At 41.3% G+C, this 27,432-nt stretch overlaps 1 protein-coding gene across 1 annotated transcript in view; it reads left to right on the forward strand.

Annotated features, from left to right (window-relative positions):
* Positions 1-27,432, forward strand: part of KAZN (kazrin, periplakin interacting protein) — a 227,916-nt gene that overhangs the window by 1,453 nt on the left and 199,031 nt on the right. The gene's annotated exons all lie outside the window — the stretch shown is intronic.

The following is a 27,432-nucleotide window of genomic DNA, read 5'->3' on the forward strand; positions in this document are numbered from 1 at the left end:
AAGCACTGGTCCATTCATAGCCCCAGAGATTTGTCCTGGCATCCTCCTTCCTACCCGAGTTCCCAACACTAATGGATTGGCATAATGAATTTTACAAGGCTTGCTCTCTTTTTTCTGTCCGTGCTTACAGGTAGCTCTGAGAATGGATGTATTTATTTTACTTATGGCTGTGGAGAAAGCCTGGGTTTTTTCAATGATACCATTAACACTTGCTCTGAATTTCTAGGCCTCGTTTTACTCAGGCCTACTGGTACTTTCTTATTGCTGTTTGTGATGGTGCATATATCTTAGCAAATATGTTTTCCAAAGCGTCCCATCCCCTCTTTCCTCTCTTTTATCCCCAACCAATTCTGGTTTGGATTGTAGTGTTTCTATTTACATGGTGAGATCCAAAATATTATGTATTAGGGTTTCGCTGCAGATCTCTGTGCAACTTCTGTTGTGCCTGTTGTACTTTCACAGGGTGAGCTAGGAGAATGACTTGTTAATGACTTGCACTCAGTTAATCAAGCCTGTGATCATGCTGCTGCCTCCAAGAAAACATTAGGCAGTTTTTCAGGAGGGTTTGGTATTAATCTTTTGTATTATATGGCCTGAGATCAGTCCAAAGGCTGTGGATTCATTAGGTCAGATGTTACACGAAGAGATGTATGAGAAAGCCCCAGTCCTGGGTGAGCATTTTGTTTTCCAAACAAGTAAGACCAAGCAGGTGAGAAAACACAGGTGGTAATTTTAGTTTGGTTTGCTTTTCCTTTCCCTTTCTTACAGGGAAACACCAGAGAGGAAACCTGTGAACCTAGGACTTAGGAGTCCCACCTCAGTAACTAAACCATAATATTTTCCTCCTTCTGATGGATCACTTTGGTAGGGCTTTCTAGATGTCTCCTCAGGTACAAGGTGCAGTGCAATGTAAGGATAGCTGCCGTGAACATCACTGACATTCAAAGCAAATGAATACATTATGTGTGCACGTGATTTTAAATCTATGAGAGCTTTCTATTCTTACAGCAATAACAAAAGATAGTCAGCATAGCTGAGAGCAGAACTTCAGCTGGTGTGTTTGTAGACATGTCTGTGTTCACAGGGCCTTGCAAAACTTGGCTGCCCAAGCTGTCACCGTACTCCGGGGTTTTAACGTGAGCAGGAAGGATGCCCTAGGGAAACAGGAGTGGGTACAGGTTTGGGACACCAAGCTCCAGTTACCTAGTTGTGTCCTATGCCGCAAACACATGACATTTGGGATAGAGCCATAAAAGGGCCCTACCTACATCATGTAGGGCTGTGCAAGCGCCTTTACAAACCACAAAACCAGATCTTGCCCCCTGCAAGTATTTTGCAACAACAATTTCTGAGGAGCTAGGTGGTGTCAAGTTCTGAGCTGTAACAGTCCAAATTTCACAAGCAAGATTGTAGACACCCGGTACTGCATTGTTGTTGGTGGTGACATTTGTGCTTTTTTAATAACACTGCGATGTGCCTGAATGATAAAAGTCCTGGCCTTAATTAAATGTCAGACTATGTGCCTGGAGAAATGCCGAACTCTAAATAAATCACAGTCTTGACAGCACAACTTTCATGTACCACCTGGAATGATCTCATGTTTTCTATAGCTTCTGCCTTTGTTTTAAGGACTTTTTTCCTCCAAAGCACCTGCAAGAAGAGCTGAGGTCTGCTTGCAGAATATGTTGTAGGTTTTGTGTAGCAGCATCTGTCCTTGAGGGAGAGAGCAGGGGTGCCTGGCACCCCACTGCAAACGTGTGTCCCCTCTCGCTTAATGCTGCTCCTCAGTAACTTGCTCTGAAAAACAAATACGGAATGTCTTGACAGTTAACTTTTCTCCTGCCAGCACGTCTTCCCCTTTGATGGAAGACTTGAAAAGTTTTTTGTGCAGCTGATTCTGCATAATTGGCTGATTATTCATGCATAGTTTTTGTAGATTTGCATAATATCCTAGAATGTACTATGGTAATCACAATATTAGTCTAAATGTTGTCATATGGGAGCCCTGCTCCAAAGCTGTTTTGCCCTTTACACAAGTACTTGATCTTAACTTAACCTCTGAAGCACTGTTTACTTGTACATTACATAGGATGCTCTTTTGAAAATGTTTTCTATCTTCCTTTTCTACCCTACTGTACTGTTGCCACTACCTTACCAAGTTTAGTTTACAATGCCTCCATAAGTTTGTTTCCTGGGATGTGTTCCTTGCAATTACCTGGGGTTTTTTTACTTGCACTGAGCACAGGGAATAGTGCAGAATGGAGGACTGGAGCTGGCTTAACCCCCTCGTTTGGGAGTTCACTGACAGAACTCCAGTTTCTCAAGGCAGTAGATCCTTGCTGTTGCTGGCATTAAATTTGCCTGATGCCTGAAAGATCTGTCAGTGTCACCTGGGGACGCAGTCACCTTTCAAGAGGGTGTGATTTCAAAAGAGGGACTGTAATCCCTATCTAGGATTGCTCATAGAATAAGGTTTTCATTTCATGGGCAAGCCATGCAGGTTGGCTGGTTTTTCACCTGCTCCAATTTAACTACAAGGCTGGTGATTTCCAAAAGGAGTAATTGAGAAAGAGACTGTCTTCAAAACCCAGTCCTAAATCTTCTCAATCTCAGCTGAAAGTCCTGTCTGCCAGGCAATGCTGGAGTATTTTTCTTGTTTGAAGCATGAATTTGAATCTGGCCCTGACTCATGCTATAAATTTTGCTAATACCAAAACGAAAGGCTATAGGGTTTTTTTCCATTTGACAGTTTCTGAATTAAAAAAAGAAAAATCGTCTGAAAGATTTATGATTGGCACTACCAAACTTAAAAACGAGTGAGACTAAGAATTTGAAGGGTATTTTCCCTCTGCCCTCCCATGAAGTATTGAATATATGGAGCGAGACCTGATCTCAAGGAGAGTTGAGGGCTCTCTTGAAGAACTAGGCTTAGCAGAGAAACCACTTTATATGTGGGCATATTCCAAGCAACTTGTTTGGCATAATGCAGTTTTCTGGACTTGCTGCCATGTGTTATTCTCTGACTCACTGCTCCATTAGATTAATTGTCATTTTCCATTAATTCTTTGGCTCTCAGATGCTGCTGATTTGTTAAGATTCACCCCCCCCCTTTTTTTTTTTTTTTTGTATCTTGCCAGTTAATTTTCCATTGGTTATGAAATAAGAAACTCGGTTCAAGATGTGACCAGAATGAACAAGAAAGCTTAAGTAATTTGAAAATCATCCAGACTTTAAGATGCTGCCCTGAAACTTTTACATGTTGTCTTTCAATTACATATATATTATCGGTTATGTGTATTTTGTATCCTACTCTGATGGTTGATCCACAAATGGATGTGAGTTTGGTTTGGCTATCAAGTAGAAAATTAAGGACATGATGCAAAATTCTCAGGAGTTATTCTATGGGAATTAATGTAATGTGGTTCAAAGTTTCTGCCTTTCTCCCCTAGATTTGTAGTTTAGCTCTTGATCCAGTCCCTCTCAAGAGGAATGTGAGGTAAGAGAGATGCAGCATTGCCTATGCAATATATTTGTCCTGCAGCATGAAATCCCTGGAATCTCATCTGGTCTAGCATCTTATTGCAAACAAAACGTTGAATATGTAACATAGGATTCCTTTGTCTGGTGCCTGAATATGTTTTTTTAAACAAAGAAAATAGCATTTAAAAAAAATAAAAATCTATGTACCCTCTGATTTGGGTGAAGTTTTCCTCAGGAGCTGGGCTCCTTGAAGCAAAGAGTGCAAAGCTGATGTGTGTTGAGTCTGAATAAAAATGTGCCTTGAATCCTTGAATCATGAACCAGACCTAGAGCTCTGATGAATTATAGGTTGCATTTGTGTGTCCATTTGTATGGAGATACCCTGTCACTAGATTTTTTTTTTTTTTCTTCCTTCTGTGAAGCACAGCTTGAGCAAAACTTTATCTTAAGACTTCAAAATACAGTGATGTTTCCTTTAGCATCTTCTCTGCAACAACAAGGTGCTTCTCTGAGTAGGTACGTAGGAGGGGAAAGAAGTGTACTTGACATTGAACAGCACTCGGACAAAACTTATGGCTGTGCTATGAAGTAGTGGCTCTCTCGTGGCAGCACATGTTGGGCAACACATCTCCCACCTCAAGCTGTGATGAGCACAAGGAACAACCGGCCTCCTGGGGGCCCGAGCCTTGCTCCTCTCCCAAGCTGTTTCCAAGTTTTCCTGTCCTTGCAGATGTAATGTTTCCACCTCCCCTTGGGGGAAGCTGCTCCCACCCCCCTTGCTGCTTTGCACCAGGGAAATGCTGGGTAGCAAAAGCAGTTTTCAGCAGTGTCAGCAACGAATGGGGAAACTGCAAGCAGGGGTAAGAGTCAAGAGTGAAGCACCTCGGAGGGTAGCAGTAGCACTGCTGTTCCTACTGATGCTCCAGTCAAGGAGTAATTTGGCCCTTGATGCTGTTAGTTTTCACTTTTTTTATTGGAGAAGGCAGCAAATTTTCCTTGAACAAATTTGAACACTGAACATTTATTCAAGGAAACGTCTCTATTGGTTGCATTGGACGCTATAGGTGCACTGATTTGCTTTTAAGTGACTACAAGGCGTTGAGTCGGCAGCAATGCACTGCCTGATGAGAAAGGAAGCAGAGTCACAGAGCAGACAAATTTTCTAGTGCACAAGACAGGTCTAAGGGAAAACCAGCACTGACAGCTTAATAAAGGAGCAGAGTCACAGCAGAGCAGGGAGGGTTTTTTAAAAATAAAACCACAGATCAATGCTTGTCTGTAACCTACTGCGTTTCCATGTGGGACATTTCTTTGCCTAATGACTCCTTTTACAGCCAAGTCCTTCGATAAGAAAACTTTACTGATATCGTTGCTGACCTAAAGCATGCATCAGGCAACTGGGGAAGAATTTATGGGAAAATCTCAGCCCCTTGTAAGATGTTGAAGGAAATCTCTGACCTTTCAAAATGAGGCTGAGGAGATGAATGTTTACCATCTGTGCTCTCATATTTTTTGTCCCTTAGTCCCTTGTGCATTTTTCTGTGATTTAATTAAACACCAACCAAACAGGATCTGGTTTCAAACCTTTTACCTGGAGCTGAAATGGAGCAGCATAGGGTTTCAACTTCTTTCCAAAAGCTGAGGTTAGCAGTGCCCATCAGGCACTTAGGGAGCTGGGTCCCTCTCTTATTTCCTGCCACATAGGTAAGTGAAAGATGATTTAATGGGTTCACATCAAAGCTGTGATCCTTTCTGGTCCTGGGTTTCCTTAACTACAACACTGCAGTGAGCTCAGGCTCCAGATATAAGCATATGAGCATTTGAGCAAACCTTTTGTGACAGCTCTTCTTTCCTCCCATGGACAACAAGAGAAAACAGTCAGCATAAAATTTGCTTGGATCAGTTGGTCTGAGACCACACAGAATCAGGGCTGGAAACATGTTCCTTGGTACTTAGCGCATTAGGTTTCCTACGTGCATTAGTCAGTAATAAATTTTTTATGGTAACAAGTTGTTTGATTTCCTGTCCCAAGAGAAGATGATGTGTAGCAAAGAGACTCTGTTTCCAAAGATGATTGCAACAGTCTTTTTAATTAGTGTGCCACAGGTGAGGTCTGTGCAGGGGCAGATTTCCTAGTTTTGGGGAAATAAGAAGCAGGAGCAGGTATCAGGTGAGTGGGGTGAGATGAATTCAATGATCCCCAAGAGTCTGGTCCTCCTGGGTGATAGACTTGTGATGCTCAGTGCAGGTATCAGAAGCTGTTAAGGCTGCTGGCCAGCTCTGCAGACATCTGGAATAGAAAATTATTTACTGCAGCCTTACAAAATTAAGGCCTGACTGTTATTTTGTTGAAATTTCAGGGCAGGGGTGGGGATGCTGCTTTTTCCCTTTTACTAAAACTGCCTGCTCTTGAAGATTTCTGTTCCCTTAGGATGGAGTTATCATCTGGGTTTACGTCCTGGTATTATGGCAGGCTTCAGTAGCTTGAAAGCAACCGGCATAAATCTGTGTGCTCACTGCTATGGTGCTTGAGAACATGTAGATGAGATCCCTGCCAAATTCCCATGCATGATATTGTCATGCTAAATAACCTTGTGTGCGTTGGTGTAGAAAGAGGTGTCATTTTTATTGAAATGAAAACCCTATTTTTCTGAGATGACAAGAAATGTATTGGAAACAAACTACTCCAAAAGCCCTTTGAGTTTTGTGTTTTAGGGGAAAACAGGATAATCTGATTCTCTCCGGGGCCAGCTCCAGCACTAGGAGGAAAAGTCATTTACCTCTCCCCAGAAAAGCACTAAGTAAAAATCCTCCTTGACAGATGATGTGCTCCTGCCTGAGCTGAACAGATTAAGGGGCCACAGAAATGAAATGGGAAGATCACCAATATTTTTCTTTTCCATCCAGCGGAATGAGCTGTTACTAGAGATGAAAAAAAATGACATTTATCTCTCTCTTCACTTTGTTCACTTGTGCTCCCCAGGAGGAAAACAACGGTTAGTGCCTTGTGGATGGAAGTTCACTTGCTGTTTATACCTTTTATTGCTTTACAATGTTCTCCTTTTAAACACACAAATATTGTGCCATTGCTACTTGCTTAGGAAGCCCCAGGTGACCCAGGGGTGCAGCACAGGGCTCCTAAGGGCAGGGGGACAAAAGACAATGACTAGGGAATACTCTACAAATATTAATGTGAAGTGCTTGAGAAATTAATGGAGACTGCATTTCAGTGAGCAAAATGGGGTATAACAGATTGGAGGGTTTGTTATCTCTGAGTGGTTTTCCTGGTTTGGGTTTTTTCAGTCTTGAAAAGCTCATGGAAATTGCAGTGGGTAGCTGAGATGATGGGTCGGGGGTGTCTTATGGCAGAGCTTAGCTGTTTCTAACACCAAATAGTAGATTGTGCCCCAAGGGTGATGGATTGTACCTGCTTGAAAGAGGGGAGAAAACCAGTATTTTCCAAAAATGGAAATGTTGGTGTCTGGGTATTAAAAAAGTGGGGAAAGCTGGACTTAGACTGCAGCTACATCTACATTTCCAGTGGTGGATTTGGTGCTATGCTCCCCAAAGCAGTACTCTGGATTTCTGGGATCTGATTAAACAGGTACAACAGCTGAGTGAGATGCCCAGTGCTGTGGGTCTGCCTCCCACTCTCACCGTGGCCAGGTAACTCCTCTGGCACGTCTGCCCTGCAGGAGAGTCCCTTGTGCTGGACAAATCCACCTAGTCGTGGTTAATCTACTTAAAACCAGACCAGCACAGAGTAGCCACTGGGGGAGGAGGGGGCAGTGACTGTGGGCATACTAGTAAGTATGAAATTATGTATATGTACCTACATCTATATATACATAATACACAGCAGGAGGGGTTTATTCTTCAAATTGAGAGGAAAAGCTTTTCCAAAGTGTTAGGACTGCCATATCCATTAAGTATCTGACAATCCCCCCTCCCCCAACAACAGAAAACAGAAAGAAAATACTGTAAATATTTCTCTTTGCATAAATTAAATATAAATTGTTCCCTGTCACCTCAATAGAGAGACTCAATTATTACAGCATCTGTGTAGTAACCACTTGCCAGCTGATTTACTCCTGATTAAATTATGGGTAGTGTTCATCTGCACTCCTGATGGACAAATTTGGTTTTGTCAATTAACGTTCATGAGTAGCAAAGTATAAGGATATAATAATTCCTTCAAATTGAAAGCAACCATCGTATTTTTATGACACCAAAATAACGAACTGAAAACATGTGTATGATTAGATTTGCAGCTACAAACACAAATTAGTCATCCTTTCTTTCTTTGGAGGTCTTTGAGGAAATTTTAATGGCCATGCACTGTTGAAAGTAAAACGGAATGAAAGGCATTAAGCAAGGTATTTGCCTTTACTATGGCTTTATCCTGTTTTATGGAAGGTGGGGATTTTTGATATACTAGTTGGGAACTGTGTAAGTGGATATTTTTAAGTTGTCTGAATTCCGATATGACATAATGAAAGCATTTTACTAGAATACATTCAAGCCATCAACATTTTAAATGGGAAATCAGCTGAACGAGGTTGAGGTATTGCCTCTGTACTTTATCATCCTGATGTAATGGTTGCAATGATGAAATTAAAAAAACATTTGAGCCTTTCCAAAACAAAACATTTCTACAGGGCCAAAATATAATAGTCTTGAACTATCTGTACGTTATCCTGGCTTTGAATGAAATAAAATATATGAAGTTGTACAAGATGGGGAAACCATGTTTAGATTCTATTAGTTTTGGGAATGAAAGTATAGTGTCATCAAACACCCGTGTAAAGAGAAAACAGGTTAGGATAAAGAAATCAATGTTTTTTCTGCTGAAAAGAAAGAAAATGTTGCTGTGTCCCAAGGGTCACAGCAGAGGGGTTGCAAATGAGGAATATTGCATTTTCGCAATATCATTCTGTAAGAATTGATCCAAAAAGTACTTTTTAACAGCTCCTAGTAAAGCAGCTAGAGATGGTGACCTTGGAGCAAACTGCCAACAGCCTGGTTAATTACACAATTCATTCATCTCGGTACAAGCTCTGCATCAGCGCTGCGCTGCCAATGGGGCTTCGCTGCCTGTTGTGTTGAGAGTAAGTTCCAGGTGATTAAATTTATTTGAATTTCTACTATTCCTTTTTTCCTGATCACCCAATTACTTGAGCAATGTAATTATGCTACGTGATCTCTTGTAGATGTGCTTAACATTCACCAGTGGCTTTTGGTGCTGTGATCCACTGCTGGGTCTGGGTGACAGGGACCAAGTGCCCTTGTTCCCGCTGCCTGCAGCACAGTATGTCCTTTCCTGCCTGCACAGTACTGGCCATTGTTTGCTAAGGAGGCCAAAACTGCTGCCCTCAACTAAATGGTTAAGAAAGTAAATAAGTTAAATTTCAGGAAACTCAGACTGTCTGTAAAGGCTGGGCAAAACAAAAGGCATCTGATGCTCGGTGAGCGTACACAGAGCTTGCAGCAAAATGAAACTTCATTCTCCCTGCAGCATCTTTCTGCATGGATATAAATAGTTTCTGCCCCTCATTTGAGCTTTTTCAGGTTATGTTACAGAGGTGCTTATTATTAGCTTCATTTTGCAGACACTGAAACAATGGTACTGCATGCTTCAGTGGCTGCAAAATTAATCAGCTCAGCCTCAGATTTGCCAGAAATAGCCCTGAGGATTGCTGACTGATGGCGTGGTGACTCTGCAACACCTCTGGGAAAGGTAAAGCAGTGAGAGTGGGCAACGCAAAAGCTTACAAAGCATCAGGCCATCCCAGAGCGATGGGATGTTCTGTTCTGTGCAGCCAGGGAGGGGAGAGGAAAAAGGGTCAGCTCTGCTCTTCCTCCGAGCAAGAGCCTGGCCTGAGCTGCACACAGCAAGGAAAGTGAGCCTGCAGAACTCACAGGAATTATTCTCAGTTCATATACCATTCTCCATCTGTTCCATGCCTCTGGTGGATGTAATTAATTTTTGCAAGCTGCCACTCCAGAACCCAGTTATGTGGCATTTTCTGTAATGCTTGATCCAAACACAGCTATACCTGGAGGGGCTGGGAATTACAGGTAACAGCTCTATATTCCAGCTACAGTTTGACAAGCAGAGGAAGGCAGGACAAATCCTACATACCCCTCCAACCCTGCTTAAATCTTCCAAAGCAGTGGTTGTCAGGATTGCTCTAGTATGTGGAGGATCCCTTGGTTTTATTGGTCGGTGCTCAATATTCAAGGCTGCTTTGACAAATGTCTAACACAAAAACCTTGTGTTTCCATTATAAACAGTACTTGTGTGCTTAACTGGGAGTGTACATGCGATTTCTATAGGCTTTAAATAAGGGTTTAATGCTTTCCTGAATCCACTGTGAGCTTTGCAAGGCAGGTGCAATGTGCTGCAAAGATACTTCAGTTACCTTAAATTAATTGGAAATATTGAGTGACCTGGCTGTGGCCATCACAGAGCTCTGGGTAGGTTAATTTACTCTTTTTACCCTCATTTCCCAGCTGCTGCAGGTGGAGCTCTGAGCACCCATGCTAGCTCAGGTATTTACCCCGCCTCTGACATGCAGATTTGCACTCCAAGTGAATTGCAGTCTGTCTGCAAAGTTACCTCCTAATTTAGAGGTAGCAAAGCCTTTCCGGGCATTTTCTGGGGATATTCCTTCCAGTAACTGTTAAAAAGGTTTACAGCTTCACTGGGTATTGCATTAGCAGGTTGCCAAGAGAGTTGTCTTATTTTCCCTGCTGTGGTAAAGATCTCCAGCACAGTGTGCTTGAAGGGCTCTGTTTAGTCAGGGAAGATTCCAGTTATGTGTCAAACAACAGGTTAAATCAATATGTCATTTCTATGATTACAAAGGAATTGGGCCTCCTCCTTTTTTTCATCTGCGGGCAGGTAATGATGGCAAAGGACTTTTTTAAAAAATAGCTCTATCCATGACTTTAAAAAAATCTCACTAAATAAACCAGCCTCTCTCTCAGACACGGCTCTCCATCAATGTGTATGTGGCTATGGCCAGTACCCACAAATTGAATAATTCTGTTTTTCTAGAAAAGCTGGGATTTTTAAAATAAATGTCCTTTCTGCTGTGGTGCTGACCCCCGGTGGCCGCTGTGCTGGTGTCTCCTTTTGCTGTGCTGGGGGAAAGCAGCTCCTTGAGCAGCCAGTGTATGGATCCTGATTTCCTATCAAGCACCTCTTTTTAAGTAAAAAGTTTTTGGGGAAAAAAAAAATCTGTTTCTTGTATTCTAAGAGATAGCACAAATGTTCCCAAAGAAACATAAAGCCTGCTTTCTTTTTTTTTGTTGATAATTTTTTTTTATGCTGATAAGATATTGACTTGAAAACCCAGGAGCCTTCATCACAGATTCCTATGGATTTGAGTCAGGCTACTGCTATGGGCAGCACCAGTTGGTTGTTTAAAATAAAAGTAGGAAAAAGACTTTCTGGGCTTGGATTTATGTTTCTAAATGTCCTCTATAAATAGATGCTTAACTGAAAGCTGAGATTTTCTTGCTCCCCCTCCCCCCGCAAGAACCAGGGCTTTAGTAAATAATGTGGTAAGTACAGCAAATAAATCAAGAATTGTTAAGTGTCAGCTACCTGAATTGATAAACTAGGATTTGTTTTCAGTAAACAGCGGAATGCTGCTTTTGCAGATACAAAAAAGGTTTCATCTTCAAGGCAAAACTGTAAATGAACTAGAAGGGTAATTTAACATTCACGATTGGTTAAACTTAATTAACTGCTGTAAAGATTTATACACACATAGGAACCCCAGAAAAGGCATTTCAGAAGTGAGATTTTTTCCATGAAGTTCTGCATTTTTACTTAAAATTTTATATTCCTTAGAATCAGAGGTGGCTGAAATAGGTGCCATTGTTTCATGAGGGTCTTTCTACCATCTAATATCTACTGTTCACCATGTTGGAAAAAAAATGAAGAAAACATAATCACCAGCTTTGATGGTAAAGTCCGCACAAAGTTTAAAATACAAATTACATTCTCAAGAATCTAACTGCATGAATCTAATTGCATCTAATGCTAATTATCATATTGATCTTGAGCATTTTACAGTATTCCAGATACATCTAGAAGTCCGATACTTCAAATGTTGTGTCGTGGTTTGTGCTGAGAGCAACTGAGCACCAGGCAGCCCTTCACCCACCCCTTCCCCCTCAGGAGTGGGACGGACAAAATGGAGGAAGAGGCTTGAGGATCGAGATAAGCACAGGGAGGGATGATTTATCCAATAGTTATGGGCAAAAACCAGACTCCGATTCAAACACCGCCACCACTGAGTAGGCCAGAGTAGGACAATGAGAAGCATTACCACATCTTAAAAACACCTTCCCCCCACCCCTTCCTTCTTCCCGGCTCAGCTTTGCTCAAGCTTTCTCTACCTCCTTCCCCCACAGCAGCACTGGGAGGGGGGGGGAGCCGTCAGTCCCCCCGCTCCTTCCTCCTCGGGGGGAGGACCCCTCCCGCTCCTCCCCAGCTCCAGAGTGGGGTCCCTCTCACAGGAGACAACCCTTCACGAACTTTCTCTGGCGTGGGTCCTTCCCACAGGCTGCAGGTGGGTCTCTGCTCCACCGGTGACCTCCATGGTGGCGGGGGGTGGCCCTGCCGTCCCACACGGGCTGAGGGGAGTCTCTGCTCCGCCGCACCGCCCCACCGCCCCTTTATTCCACTGACCTCGTGCTTGCAGAAGGGTTTCCCTCACAACTCCTCCTCCTCCTCCTCCTCTCAGCTTCCCCTGTTATCCCAGAGGCGCGGCCGGAGGCGGGGAAGCTTCGAGAAGCTTCTCGGAGGGGCCACCGCTGTAGCCCCTCCCCTCTACCAAGAAGCCCGCCACACAAACCCAGCGCATGTAGCCAGCAATTAAGCATATATTTATGTTTATCCACATAAAGCGGCAAATGGAAGCTGAAGCTGCTGTTTTGCCTTGTAAGTAGAACAAGTTTTTTAAGTTATTTCTTTTTTTTTCCCCTTCTCTTTTAGCTTTTATACCCCAGCTGGCCTCAGTTACCTGGGAATGCCCCAATGCTGTTTGACTCTGCTGTGGGAAAGTTATGGTTTCCCTGTGGAGAGAGGGATTTTGTTATGCTTAACTTTCATGGAGCTTGATAATGTTTCACTTGAGGTTTGCTGCTTTCATTCTTTTTGATTGAATTAGGGAATCATGGTTTAAGATTGATGCTCCCCCCCCCCCCCCCCCTTTCCCTTGGGAAGTGCATTTTGTAATGAGTTTAAAATGATTAATGAGAGTGACTGTAATCTTTTAAGAAAGGCTGAGTAGAAATTGTTGGGCTTTGATACCCGTGTTTGTGATCTTAAACGGGGATTATTGGTGTTTTGGCTTGTCTGTTATCTTTCCTTTTGTTGGGCATTTGTTACAGCTGCCCATGGCAAAATCTGCTTTTGCAAGTCTCGGTGTAAGGTCAGTAGGTTAATGACGGAAAGGATTTCCTCAGGGCTCCGCTGTTTTTGTCCATAGGCTTTGGGCATCTTGAATGGACAAATATCCTAATCTGGCTAATGCTGCTTTCATTTAACTTTGCACCAAAGTTTTTGATTTATACAATGCCTGGGAACAGGCCAGGAGAGGGAGGCAGAGTACACCGCAAAGCAAAGCTCCCTTCGAGTTGGATTCAAATTTGTCTGAGTTCATGGATGCAGAAATGTTTGTACTGCATCAAAACCACAACCCCACACGGGGAGCAGCTCGGGGGCTTCCTGGGCTCCCTGCAGTCTCCCAGCCATTGCTGGCCTCTTGCTGTGGCCGTACACTTGCAATACAAACTGCTTGCTGATGGTTCTCCCGAATTTGCAGTATCAAGTGAAGCTGTTCTGTGCTCCAGGTAACCTCTCATCCACTCGTTCAGCCTGCAGTAATACCAGCTGTACAGATCTTGGAGTCAAATTCTCCTTTCCTGGTAGCTCATGATTATCCCAAAGATGGGTGGGGCCTCACGGCGGTTTGCAGATGAGTCTGGCAGATCCTAGGATGAAATCTAATTCCATGAGATGGTAGCTGTTTCAGGTTAGCTAATCTGTACAGCTTTAGGTTCATTTCAGGGTAATTAGGCTAATGTAATGTAATTTGATGATTACAAGCAACAGCATTTGGTTTATCAAGTAGGCCACATTTGGTATTAATCAAATGTGTCCTGAGAATGTAGGCCCAAGAAATGTTCAGCTGTATGAATCATGTGGTGATCTCACTTGAGTAAAAAAAAAAAATTAAAAAGAAACCAAAATTTGAAAAACAGAGCTTTTATGTCTATGGTTTCTTCTATTGTGAGAATTTACTTAGTTTCACATGTTGAAGTGTCCCAAACTGAATAGCAAAATCCAAAAAGAAAAAAACTAGTTGTCTTCTAGCAATAAGTCTGCTATCTGCCATTTTGCTGTAAAAAAAGGCGTTTCAAGGAAATAAAAAACATTTTGTGAAACTGTAACTCTTACAAAAATCACATCAAGGGGCCTCTCATGCTTCTGGGGATCAGTCCAAATTCATCAATGAGTTTTTATATAATTGTGCCTTGTGTAAAAGTTTTATTTGAGGTCCCAGGCAACCTTGAAAATTCTTCTGGACTGCATCAATTTGATTTAACTCAGCTTCATATTAGAGTAGATGACCTCAGATTGGCCTGGAGCATGTGTACTGTGCTTATTACAGGATTTTGCCTGGTGCATGTTTAGGATTGATGCTAGGACAGTGTGACCAAAGAAATTACAAAAGCCTTTGTGTCATGGGTAAGTGCAAGGAAAATGAAATGACTGCTTAGTGTTGCTTGCAGTACCCCAAGGAAGTATGGAGTTACCCAGGTCCGAAATAACTCACCCTAAAATAATTACGTGATTGAAGCTTAGGGCAAGCTGCACATAGAATTTCTTGCCAGAGAAGAGGTTTTAGCTAAATAAAGTTCTGGTGAATAATTACTCTCATAATTCAGTGGTAATCCTGTTGGGGAATTGCTCTCAGTAACTCTTATATTATTAATTAGTTCAACTAACATGAGGGATTAATAAATATTGCAACACTCTTGATGAAATGTTATTTGTTTATTCCCACTTTACACATGGCATACCTGAGGAATGAAAGTTTTTCCTCATTTTTGGTGGGTACAGAGGTACTGTTTCACTTTTCAGACACAGCCGCCAGGTCTCAACCTGGGGGATTTTCACACTGATAGCACATCCGGAAACTTCTTCTGTCATCCCTCGTCTGCCAGCACAGAGCATGGCATCTATTCCAGTTTCTCATCCAACATTGTACTCTGTTCATCTATACAGGAGATACTCAGGCATTTAGCTAGCTGTGATAGCCTCTTGATTTTTTTTATTTTTTTTTTTTTTAAAGAATTAGGCCAAATGTGAGTCTTGTGTGTGAGGAGGCCTTGGTATCCTCTGGGTCTGCACCAGCAAGGAGTGGTATTGAACACCTTGAAAGAAAGAACTCATCCAACTAGCTGGTGTATTGCTGAAAACCACTGCAACCTGACTCCAAGCCGGAGCATGGGGAGACTCCTGCCGCACAGATTGTGGTGTGGGTGTTCGTGCACCACACTGCTGGCTGGCAGCGCGAGGGATTGTGGTGGGATCAGGCTGAGAGCCAAACAAGCTGATGAGCTGGTGCTTCTTTAACCTGCTGATCTTTTTTATTTTGTCAGCAGATGCACCTGAGGCTAGGCTAACCTTTCTCCATAAGCAGCCTGAGAATTAGTTATGACATTTCTTGTTAGGAAGTAAACTCCATGTGCCATTTTCTGCTTACGTTACCAGTTTTTTTCCTCTTTACAAGTCTAAACCATTAGCACTCTAATGCATCATCTAGATGATGATTTTTTGTGGCTTGATGGTCTACTCAGACCTCTCTATAGTCACTGAGATGTGACAGTGTTTTCATGACTCTCTTGCTAAGGACAGCTAATCAGAGTGCTGAGCGATTGAAAGGTCAATGCGATAAGGAGCAGCACCCAGCCTGCGTTCCCCTTAGGTACCTACATAGGCACAGTATGAACCTGATCTAGTGACAGACTACACCAAAAATGAGGAACAGTAGGCATTTATTGGAAGTCACTCTTGTTAAAACCTCAAACTCATAATCTTCTGGACTGTCTTGGGTGCTGGAGGGGGTTGTTAGGCTGATGAATGGCTCGTTTCATTTGTTTTACTACATGGAAAGAACGTGTCCACTGTAAGATACTTCTTCACAGGGTGTATTTTTGCCTGTGTTATGAAATGTTTTTCAAGTTGCAGTGCCATTACTTCCTTTAATAAACAGAAATAAGCATATGATGAGAAAGAAGTTGCTAGGGTTGCTAGCCTTGTAGTAAAGATTAACATGTTTGAAGAGGAGCACGTGCCATATTTTCTAGGGCTGGTATGGCTAATAAATGAATGAATAATTAAGTAAATTTAGATAATTAGCTCTGCAGTCTGTGGGCATATGACCAAATTGGACACACCTTTTGTCAAAGTGTCTATATTGGCCCTTGGAAGAAATCTCCTATCTTTATGGAAGAGCAAGATTCTTTGAGCAAGTATTAGCTGTTTTCCATGCTGAATTTTCAATTAACTTGGTTTTCTTCTGCTTGTATTTATTTTACAAATATCCTTTATTATTTTACCACTTACATCTCACCCCTACAGCTCATCATGTATGGCATGATTTATGTACAATGCTCTAAGCTTCACTGTGTTGTTGTATACTGTATTATTCCACATAGAAAATGATGTAGAGAGCTACAAAACTTCTTCATGGAATTAAATGTAAAGTTCGCTGTGATTCAGGGGAAATTAAGGGCTACAAAACCTGAGGTTCTCTTAGATTAATTTTTTTTTTTCCAGCTTTGCACCTAAAATTTTTATTTGGCTTTTATAAGCTTATGTTTTCATTCATATAAAAAACCCCTTAAATGGATATTGGATGAATGTAAGAGTTACTGCAGATGTACTTCACTCTCTGTGAGACAGAATTATTGAGTAAGGATCTGGTCCTTGAAGATCATGGAAGTATTTTTGCAGATCTGGTTCCCCTTTGCTTGGGTTGTAAATGAGCAGCCAGCAGAGCGAGTGTCTGGAGCCATCTCCTCTGTTGTTATGGGAACACCAACGGTGGGGTGCCAGGAAGGCAGCAGAGATGGTATTTGTTGAATGACATGTAAAATCAGAGCTCTGGAAGGAACGGCTCTTTCCTCCTTAGAGAAATTTGCACTTCTGCTTTTGCAGCGACGCTCTGAAAACAAGCTGCCTGGAAAGAAAGCGGGTTTTGAAGATGTAATCCATGCTGGTAAAAAATATGCTTTATGTCCATGTGGTATTGCCATCTGCATACTGTTATCTGTGGATGTGCGGCTCCATCCTTCCCTATACTGTTACAATAACTCAGTCATAGCTGCTCCAGACGTGGGAAGTCCACGTTCACAGCTCTCCTGAATGCCTTTTTGCAGCTCATTGAGGTATTGTGTGCTTTTGAGTCCTGAGGTTCAAAATAGGGTCTGTAGTACTAAGCTACATTTATTTCACACTGTAATAACAGAGGCTGTACACGTGTTTAATATAAACCAACTTGCATTTTGAGTAGCATGTCCTCTTTGAAGCATGAATAAAAAAGACGAGGGGAAGTCTTGAGGGATGTTTCAGGGTGAGACAGTGCAGACAAGCCGGCTCCAGTGCAGCTGCGCTTCGCAGCCATAAATATTCAGAGACCAGTCCATAAAAATCCTCACCCATGGGTGGAGAGACACTCTCTTCTGGATCTGCATAAACCACAGTGCTTCTCTCTTTACCCAATAAATTTAGCCCAGCAGATGCTGTTTGTCCTTTGCCATGACCGTGCACCCTGTCTGCAGGCTGCACAGGAAATATATATGGAAAAAAATATATGTGGTTGTAAAGCTTCCTGGCAATGACCATGCAGCACTGAGTCTTGTAACTTTTGGACACTGCTTTGGGTGGAGGATATGCAAGCTGGATAGTTCAGAAGCTTATTTAAAATGCTTTTTCCTACTTTAAGACAAGGTGAAGCCTTCTACATTTTGGAGCCCATTCAAGCATGAAGTTCTGAGCTGCAGCGAAGTATTTCATTACTTTTCACTCCATCTTTCTTCCTAAAAATGTCTAAAACACACATAATGTTAGAAATGCTTGAAAGCCTAACAGTAAAAGTGCAGAAACGTTGGCACTGTATCTGATTGGAAATTCAAATGGAGTTTGCTAGTGAGAATCTTAATCTGTCTTTCAAAATACTGCACATGAAAAAGAAGGTGGGGATGATGTTACTAGAAGTTAGCATTTATGTAATAATTTGCATATATGATTTGCAACATGGAGGTTTCTAAACAGTATTGAACCTCATGTTTTAAAGAATAGAACCAGGAAAACTGAAGGTGATTTTTTTTTTTTTTTTCCCTCTTCAGAAAAAAAGTAAGTTGCATCTAGTTATTGTGTTTTATTTTCAGAAGTGCTGAGCACCCTAAACGCTCTCTCACACTTCTGGAAATTACTTGCTGTGCCTCTAGGTGCTCCAGTTGTAGCACATGGATCTCACTGTTCCATTAAGTCCATGGAAGAGTTCACCAGCAGCACCACAGCATCAGCTGGAAAAAGTGTGTGTGTTTTTTGGGGCCCATGGAGTGACTCTGTCCCCTGTCCTTCCCCAGGTCAAAGAGAGATTACGCTTCACAAGGGCTTTTATGCTATTGCGTACTTTCCCCCCCGCCCCCCCAACATATATTTTGCCTTCCAGGGTCATCTTTGCTTAATTCACTAGATCATTTCACATAACTAAAGAAAAATCAATAAAGCAACTAGCCCTCCCATTTTTCCTGGAATATAATTGTTTTGTGGTTGCTATTTTTCCCTTTTTCATTCTCCTCTTCTCTGGTCTTATCTAGCCAAGGATTATAAGCTGCTGCTCATCTTAAATGAGTAATATGGTAATACCATAGGGTCTCTAGCATGTTTGGAAAAGATCCATGAATGAAAGAGAAAATCCAACCCCACGTTTTCAGTGTTCCTAGTCATTCCGGGAGGAAAAAGATAGCTAAATGTTGCAAGCAAGAAATGCAAATGTGCATTTTGCCAGCTGAAGAACTATAGATAATTTTGATAATTTTTTTTTTCTATCTGACCAAAATGTGGATTTATAATTTTTTTTTTTTTTTGGTTCTACGTATTGCCTATAGAAACATACTGGGAATGTTGACAGTAATAGCCTTGTAACAGACATTAGTTATTAAAGGGAATAAGAATGATCTAGAATAATTATCTGTGACTTATTTTCCAATCAAAAATAAACGCTCTTCAATCTAAACTTCTAGTTCTGGAGAGACTTTACAAATGCGCTTGTGCCTTGGTTTTGGAAGGGAACAAATGAGACACCAATTAATAAAAATCAGTAATGTAATATTTTAAATAACTCGGGTTGTCCTTTGTCATCAAAGACACTTTTGAGCAGAGTAACGGGCATTTGCTTATTGGAAGAAATCCCCTTCATGTTAAGGAAAAATTACTCCATATGGTAAAGTAACCACAAAAGAGAAACTTTCTTCTATTGATTATCCCCTCCAGATATGCCAGTAAAAGAATCATTATATAAAAATATAAGAGTTTTACGATTCCTCATTGCAAATCTGATTGACCTTTGTTTCTTTGGGAAAATGTAATATTCTCTTTTCTCCTCTCTCTGTAAGAGCACTTTATTTTTAGGGGCTGTTTAGTAATTCTGAGTTGCAGAGGAGCAGGTGTAAGAAGTCTGAGTAACATCTGCGTGACGACGGATGAAAACATTATGACCATTATGCTAGAATAGACAATAATATCTTTTGGTTGATGTGCTAAAACTGGGCATGGATCTCCCCGTATATGTGCCAGTGCATACATTCCCCTTTTTCATGTTGACAGCTGGCCTTGGAATTACAGTGTTGTGTGTTGGCTTCTTGAAGCGGAGTTGTAAATCACAAAACAACTACGTAAAAAGGCACCTCCTTATTCAGAAGCATTTTTAACTGCAAGCTTAGATAGAGATCTGATCTGCTTGGTTTACCAACAAAAGCAGCTTTTTTTTACTGTTGGTGCAACACAGGCAGTACAGCTGTGGATAAACAAGCTGGGACTCTTCTTGTAGTTTATCCATCACGTTACTTAAAAATCCCCAAAACACCGTTGTCTGAGCAGCTTTGAGCATATTTCTGGAATAAATTATTTTAGCTTGGAAGCTTAGCAAGTTTTAGATGAAAGTTGGGGAGAATATATGCAAAAATGGCCACAATAATTCTGGTTGTATTTCCAAATTTATCTGTACTTCTGCTACTGTAGTAGAGGTACTTCTATCCATTATCAAATCCTTCTGCATCCAGGTTAATAGGTTAGCTGCAAAAGGAAAAATATTTCAGAAGAAAGTAAAAGCAGTTTTTCTAATACTAATCCTTGAAAAATAACCAAACATACTTCCTTCTGTATTTACCAGGTAATCCTTTAGATCTGATGCTTGTGTGTAGGAGGCATTTATGTATTTTACACAATGCTTTGAGATCAGTGGAAATGAAAAGCAGTATAATTACCCTCTGGCCTTTTATCTTTCTGTGGTATCATCTCTAGAGAATGCAACGATGGGGTAGAGAAGCCTTCGCACAGTAGATAATCATAGCCATTACAGGAAACAATGCTAACTTAAAGTCAACTGCATTTTTCTCAGAAAAAACATTGATATCGGAGTCTGTGGTGATCTATTACTGAAACCATGCAGCCAAGAAACAGCCATACCCATGGTAGGACCCACACATGAAACTAATTGATGAATATTCTAGTAAATTCTTAAAATATTCAAAGGATCGGTATTGTAAAAATGGGGAGGGGGGGAACAAAGAATACGAACATCTACTTTAAGTGCGAAGTACAAGTCAGCCTTAATTACAAATTTGCGATCAATGCTGTTGTATTTTGAATGTGTTGTTAAATAATTAATGAGTGAGTGCAGCATAAGGATGAAAATTTCCTTTTAAAACTGTTATCTTGGGCGAATGCTAGTGCTGTTACTTTTTAAAAGAGAGGAAGGAAAGGACCAGATCTATGAAACAACTGAAATTTAAAAAGTGAAGTAGCAGTTTTATTTGGTAGTTAAGTGCATATGAAGTGTTTCACCCGCTCTGGTTTGTCATTATCCCTGATCCAGGAGCAGCAGCTGAGTGAGCGGGATCTGTAATTGCGTGGGGAATATTCCCGTGTCAATAGGATCTTGATTGAATGTCACATCCACTTAATGGTGTTTAAAGGAGAAAGGAAATCACTCTGTCTTGCACCCCTGAGAAAGGTCAGAACATCAATTTATCTCTGTTTGTCTGAAACCAATTGAAAGTACAATGCAAGTTTGTCGCGTAAGGATTTTTTTTATTTTATTTTAAAATGGGTTTGTTAGGGTACAAAATGCCAGTAGCTCTGAATTCTTGTGCCATCACTTTATTTTCCAAAAGCCTGTGGGATTAATATCCAGGTGTGGCTGTGTTCAGTGAGAGTTTTAGTGGAGAATTCAATGGGGATGCTTTTTGCATTGTCTCTTAGCTATAATTTTGTGGGTAAAACAGGGGGAATTCTTCTCTCTTGAAAACTTTTATGTCCTTGTATTAAGTCAAATTTAATCAAACCTGCAATACCTTCCAAGAACAACAGTCAGTTTCTTTAGTGCAGTTTATTTGCAGAAGTGCTGAGAAATTTGCAGTGACACTTGAGGTTACTTGCATTTGTGCCCTGGAAATCAGTTAACATTCAGTATAATGCAAAGTCCTTTGAAAATGCTGGTCCTGATAATCTCAGACAAGTGAGATATTTTCCAAATATTTCAGAAAATAATGGTTATTTTTTGTTTTACATCTGTCTTGATGTACCTCAGTGTTCTGTAGGCAAAATTGAGATGATTATATTGTTCTATCTTACAGATCGGTGACAAAGTTAATGTTTTTGTATTTATTTAATCTTCCTGTATATAACTTTGAGAAGTATAAAGGGAAGGAACAATGTGACAGTAGCACTATATATTTTATCTGTGATATGTATGGGACCTTTTTGTTGCATAAACATTGTTACTATCACATCCTTCTCCCCAGCATGAGAGCCTTGAAAATCTGCATTTATGGTCCCCTCTTTGGGGCCAGTGTGCCTGAGAGGCAGCAGCTATGTACTGGTGTGGTCTGCCCGGAGCTGGCTGATCCAGGTTTAGGATTGCTCTGGGGTTTCTTGTTTGACAGGGTTTTGAGCCTAAACCTGCCATGAGCATTGCTGGGTGTGCAGAGGGATTGTGGCGCGGCCTCCTGAGTTTGCCTTTGGAGGAGCAGGAGGTAACGCAGCAGCTCTGCTCTCTAATAAAATCAGTGTTTGCACCAAGGCAATTTGCTTTGCTCTGCTGTTAATTAACCTTATGCTACTGTTGCTTGAGAAAGGAGTGAATGCAGCAAGTTGTTACTTAAAAAACCTGAAACAACAACAAACCCTCTCCTTTGCTTGTCCTCAGTGGGAAGACATAGTGCATGTGATTCACCAGCAGTGCAGGGCTCTTGTGGCAGCAAACTGCCTGGTCACATAAACGGTGCAAAAAAGCTTGTTCAGGTGGTCGCTAACTCCTGGTATTTTTTTGCAGAGGTAAAAAATAATTCAGTCTTTTTCATCTTGTCCAATGGTTGGGCTTTAAACTGCAACAGGGGAGGTTTAGACTGGACATTAGGAAAAAATTTTTCACAGCAAGAGTGGTCAGAGAGTGGAATAGGCTGCCCAGGGAGGTGGTGGAGTCACCATCCCTGGATGTGTTTAAGGGCTGTTTAGATGAGATGTTGGGGGATGTGGTGTAGGGGAGAACTTTGTAGAGTAGGGCTGATGGTTGGACTTGATGATCCCAAAGGTCTTTTCCAACCTGAATGATTCTGTGACTAGATGATCTTCAAGGTCTTTTCCAACCTAGATGATTCTGTGATCATGTGATCAATCCGTTTTTGCCTACTTACTGTGGAGAAATGAAATCATTCTCAACAAGATGTCCTGCTCTGCTGCCCAGTGCCATCTCCTGGCCGTAGGGTTGACAGTTAAAACCCAGCAACTGCCTGAGAGGTTTTGGGAGACAGTGGTGTGACCCCATGGGCTCTTTGCACACCCCTGGGCAGGACGTTTTGCTGTTTCACTAGCAACGACTGCCTTTGTCTTGACCTCATGGTGAAATTATTGCCATGTTCTTTTAGGATTGAGTGCTATGCAGCTGACCCACGGGTATTTGGAAATCGTTGTTCACTAGTCAGCACAGGCAGTGGAAGGAAATAAGGGTTAACAATAACATCTTACCACCTTAATTTTATGGCAGAACTGGTTCAGATTTTGTAAGGAATAGATGGTCTTAAACATGGGAGGGCTGCAAAGGTGCTGTATTTACCAAGAGGGAAGAGGTAGCTGTACAAGAAGGGGCTTGTCCCTGGGTGGAAGTAGCACGTCCCTCTCGAGCTCAATTCATTGCTGTCACTCCAGCTTACTGTTCAATGTGGCTGATGAAATTTTGTCCAGAATACATAAAATGCAATACTATTAAATTCCAGTTTAATCTGGGGCAGAAAGCAGCTACCAGTGCATGCACAAATGCTGCTAGGATGGGTGTAATAAGAGAACAAGAATGTAAATTATTACGTGGTTTTGCAATGGGAGCAAAGGAAGTTTTGGACGTAGATATGTGGGCAATGCTCTCTGTGTTGCTTTGGTGCAACAGAGCACAGGGCTGATGTCAACATCGCACCAAATGCCATCCTTAAACCTTGGTAGTTTGATCATTTGTCTTAATTTTCATCATTCCTAAAATTAATCCTGATAAACTGTTGATAAATCAAGCTGGTGCCATCAGGATGATCTGTAATCGAGCATAAGTGAGGCTGTTAAAAAATAAAACAGGCCCACCCATGTTTTTCTAGATTTGCTTTTGAACTGGTATATGAGAGTGCCAAGACAATAGGATTTTACATGTTCTAAGATGAAGTGGCCTGAAGATTTAGGAAGAAGTGGGTGAGTGTCTAAATAATAAATGATATCAGGAAAAACATAATAGGAGAGGTTTTAAAACATGTGTTAACATTGTAAAATAAGTTACACATGAGATGCATCATCAAGAAATGCAGATGTTGTCAGATTCGTACAATACTCAGTGGTGAAGTGCTCCTTTGGTGAGTGCAATGCTTCTACAGTGACATCAATATTGTAGCAGTTTACCAAGCGATAAAATAAAAGTAATTTATTATAATTTTACAGTATTTTTTCATATGGAATGAAAGGCTTGATTGCCTCCAGTTTAGTCCATTTCACTCTTAATATTGATTTTACTGTATATTTTTCTTGCATTTTTAGAGCCATTTTCTGAACTTTACACAAGATTCAAATTTTAATGCAGTTGACAACATAAAAGCCAAGTTTTAAGAAATCTTATTATGGTAATTACATTTCCCTGCTGGAAGCTAATGTGTATATTATATGGAAAAATACTTCTTGTAGCTGGGGAGCCAGTATAAAGGGACAGTCAAAAAAAAAAAGTTATGAGCACGCTTCAAGTCTTTGGTGTAAGGTAATTTCATATGTTTGACGGACTTGAGACTAGTATGTGTCTTCCAGTGCTTTTCTATGTTTTCCCCCACTCCTAGTGATGAGAAGTTTCTCATGGAGATGCTTAATTCAGGCCTGATTTTTCTCAGAAAAGTAGTTGAGCTATTGTAATTCCTAATCCTGATGTATACTTTATGTATAATGTAAAAAGTCAGACCTAGGCAGAACAAGTGCAATGTTTGAAAAAACTCTGTGGACTGTGAAATTTGGATGTGGTAGCAAGAATCACCCAAATAAGTATTTTTAGAAACCATTTCCTAAGCATCTCCCTAGGGGTGGTGGAGTTCAGGAGAAATCAAACAACTCCTACTGCTTTATCTGCACAAAGCATCAATAAGACAACCTGGGGGAAGTCCTGGAGATGTCCCAGAATAGATATAGCCACCTACTGAGGGTGAAAGGTAGATTGGGGTCATCTCCCTAGAAGGGAGAACGCAGAGAGTGAGGGAGCTGGGAGGGCGAAGGGGCTTGTTTGGTAGTCCCAGAGGAGAAATGGGCATGGTTGAAGCAGCACTGCAGACTTGAATGTAACAGGAGAAAAAAGAAAAAAATAGATTAGGGTTGGTGATTGTCCATCTCCCTTCTGCCTTACACCTGAGAGGCAAGGGCAGAATGAGATGATAATGATGCATGAATAATTACAATGACAAAACACCTGCCTGCCAGTGAGAAGCAGTGAATGAATTCCTTATACATAGCTTTAAAGCCCACATGTCTAGTTAAGGCATAGCTGAGTTTGGGGAATAGAAGTCAAAATGATGAATGGTTGCACCTTACTGAATTAAGAAGGAAGAGGAATAAAATAATGCACATTGTGTATGAACACAGTACCAAACAAATACATTCTGTTTCATAGATTATGTGACAATAAGTGGTGTTCCAGAGAGCAGGACAGCATGCTGCCTGTTCGTTACCCTCAGTGGCAGAGTAGATGTGGTTAGAGGGTGGTCCTTTAGGGAAGAAGAAGAAACTATGAGGACAGGCTGAGAGAGTTGGAGTTGTTCAGCCTGGGGAGACCTTAGAGCAGCCTCCCAGTACTTAAAGGGGGCTACAGGAAAGCTGGGGAGGGACTCTTGATCAGAGGGTGTAGAGCCAGGATTGAGGGGTAATGGTTTTAAACTGAAAGAGGGTAGATTTAGATTAGATAGAAGGAAGAAATTCTTTACTGTGAGGGTGGTGAGACATTGAAACAGGTTGCCCAGAGCAGTTGTGGCTGCCCCCTCCCTGGAAGGGCTCAAGACCAGGTTGGACGGGGCTTTGAACAACCTGGTCTGGTAGGAGGTGTCCCTGCCTGTGGCAGGGGGGTTGGAACTAGATGATCTTTAAGATCCCTTCCAACCCAAACCATTCTAGGATTGTATGGAACTTCTTTCCCAATCTTAATTGGAGAAAAGCCTAGGTTTGAATCATGGCTGCAGTAAATATTAAATTATTTATACAAAGAGGAGGAATGGCTGAGAATAGCACACCCAGACTGGCTGGTAGCCCAGCGACTGAGGGACCTGCAGGGCATGAGAGAAGAAGAGGGAAAAATCTACACTTTTTCTGGTTTGGATCAGCAAACTAAACTCAATTTCCCTGTACTTTGCACTTTTTTTAGAAAGGCAAAAGGCTCCTGTTACTATCTGCATAAAATTAATGCATCAACAGCAACCCAGGAAGACAAGAGAGTTTCAATCTCAGCTAAAACATGGCAAACTAGAAGTCCCTCAGGAAAGCAGTTTGGCCATGTCCAGGCTCATGTCTTACCATTTATATATTAATGCAAAGGGAAAATCTAAGGAGGAGACTGAGTTTAGTTGCTTGCCAGTATCCCAGTTTGCTGCTTATTGAGAATAAGAGCTTTGCGTGTTTGCATTCACCTCCCAGTAAACAGAAATTTGCTGCCAGCAGCTCAGAGTATCACCTCATCAGTCCAGAGGGATGCAGATTTGTGCCCTGCTGAGGACTTGGAAATAAAATATCCAAAGGTTGCATTATAACTGCTCCTCAAGAAAAGGTAGAGGAATAAATTGCAACTAAGCATTAAGTTTAGGTAAATACTCTCTGGATCCAGAGGTCAAATCCTGCCCATTGACCTGCTGTTTTCCTGTGGAGATAAACAGAGGCTGTTCAGGGGAGACCTTTAAAAGGCAAGGTGTTTAAAGACTCAAAGGTGCTTCCCATCACTCAGGTGTCAAAATTTATTTTCCTTTCTTGAGCATCATTACAAGTAGCTTGTTTGTTTTCTTTCATTCTTCAGTGCTGTTTCAGAAGCCCAAATATGCATATAATTGGTTCAAAAAACCCCAACACCTAAATGTCTGTTACCAGAAGTGGAAGATCTACTCATTTCTTGTATATTGCTGTATTTTAGGTGTTCTCTTTGTCCCATTTCTGACTTAAACTGGTTTGAAAGCTCATGTCAGGAAGAACAAGCTGCACTAGGTAGGCAGTGGCTCAGGAACCTCATGGGACTCCTGGATCTACATTAATATCCCTCCCTTGATCTTGCATCTCCTGTTTCACTTGGGCAAAGTTTTTAAGCCATCCCATGGCTCAGTGATCAACCTATAAAATGACATACAAAGAACACGGTATCTGCGAAAGGCTTTAGGAAACAAAATCTACATGCAGCCTTCTTTTAAAAATAATAGTAATATGTGAGCTCATATGTACCAGGATTCCTCATCTTTTTGCAACAGCATTAAGACATAGTTCACTGAAATCCATAAAGGATTATAGCAATGACTGACAAGTTCTTGTTTTTTGCTGCCTTTCTTATCTTCCTTATTAATGAAGTCATTTTAAGGAGGACCTTTGACACAAGACATCAGCTGGCCTTGGAGCAGCCATGAACGTAATAACCTCTGTCTGCAGGGGTGGGATGCTAAAATCTGCTATGGCTGAGCTGTACAGAGCCCACACGTGGGCTATGATATAGATACAAGTACTGATGCAATGCAGTGCCGAGTTGTTTTTGCAATTACCCACATTAGCACCTGCATTTCCAGATTTAGTTCAGATTTCACTGCAATGCCCAGCTCAGAGGAAGAAAATAAGTCTTCATATCTGTTCTTAATTTCTTCAGTTTTATCTGAATATTTTGTATCCTGTTGGTGCAGTTGTCATTGCTCTGGTGGATTAAAAACAAAACCACATCATCCTAAGTGTGCTTGCCTTGTTTCTAACAAATATGTTGCTATGGGAACTTGATGTTGCTCTAGCTGTTGCGCCAGATGCACCAGCTATCTGTCCCTAGGCTGTTTTTTTCTAATAAATTAATTGCATTTAAATTAAACATATGAAGTTATTTCATGTCAATTAATTTGAAT

The sequence above is a fragment of the Strix aluco genome, chromosome 22 (assembly GCF_031877795.1).
Source record: "Strix aluco isolate bStrAlu1 chromosome 22, bStrAlu1.hap1, whole genome shotgun sequence".
In the NCBI taxonomy this organism is placed as follows: Eukaryota; Metazoa; Chordata; class Aves; order Strigiformes; family Strigidae; genus Strix; species Strix aluco.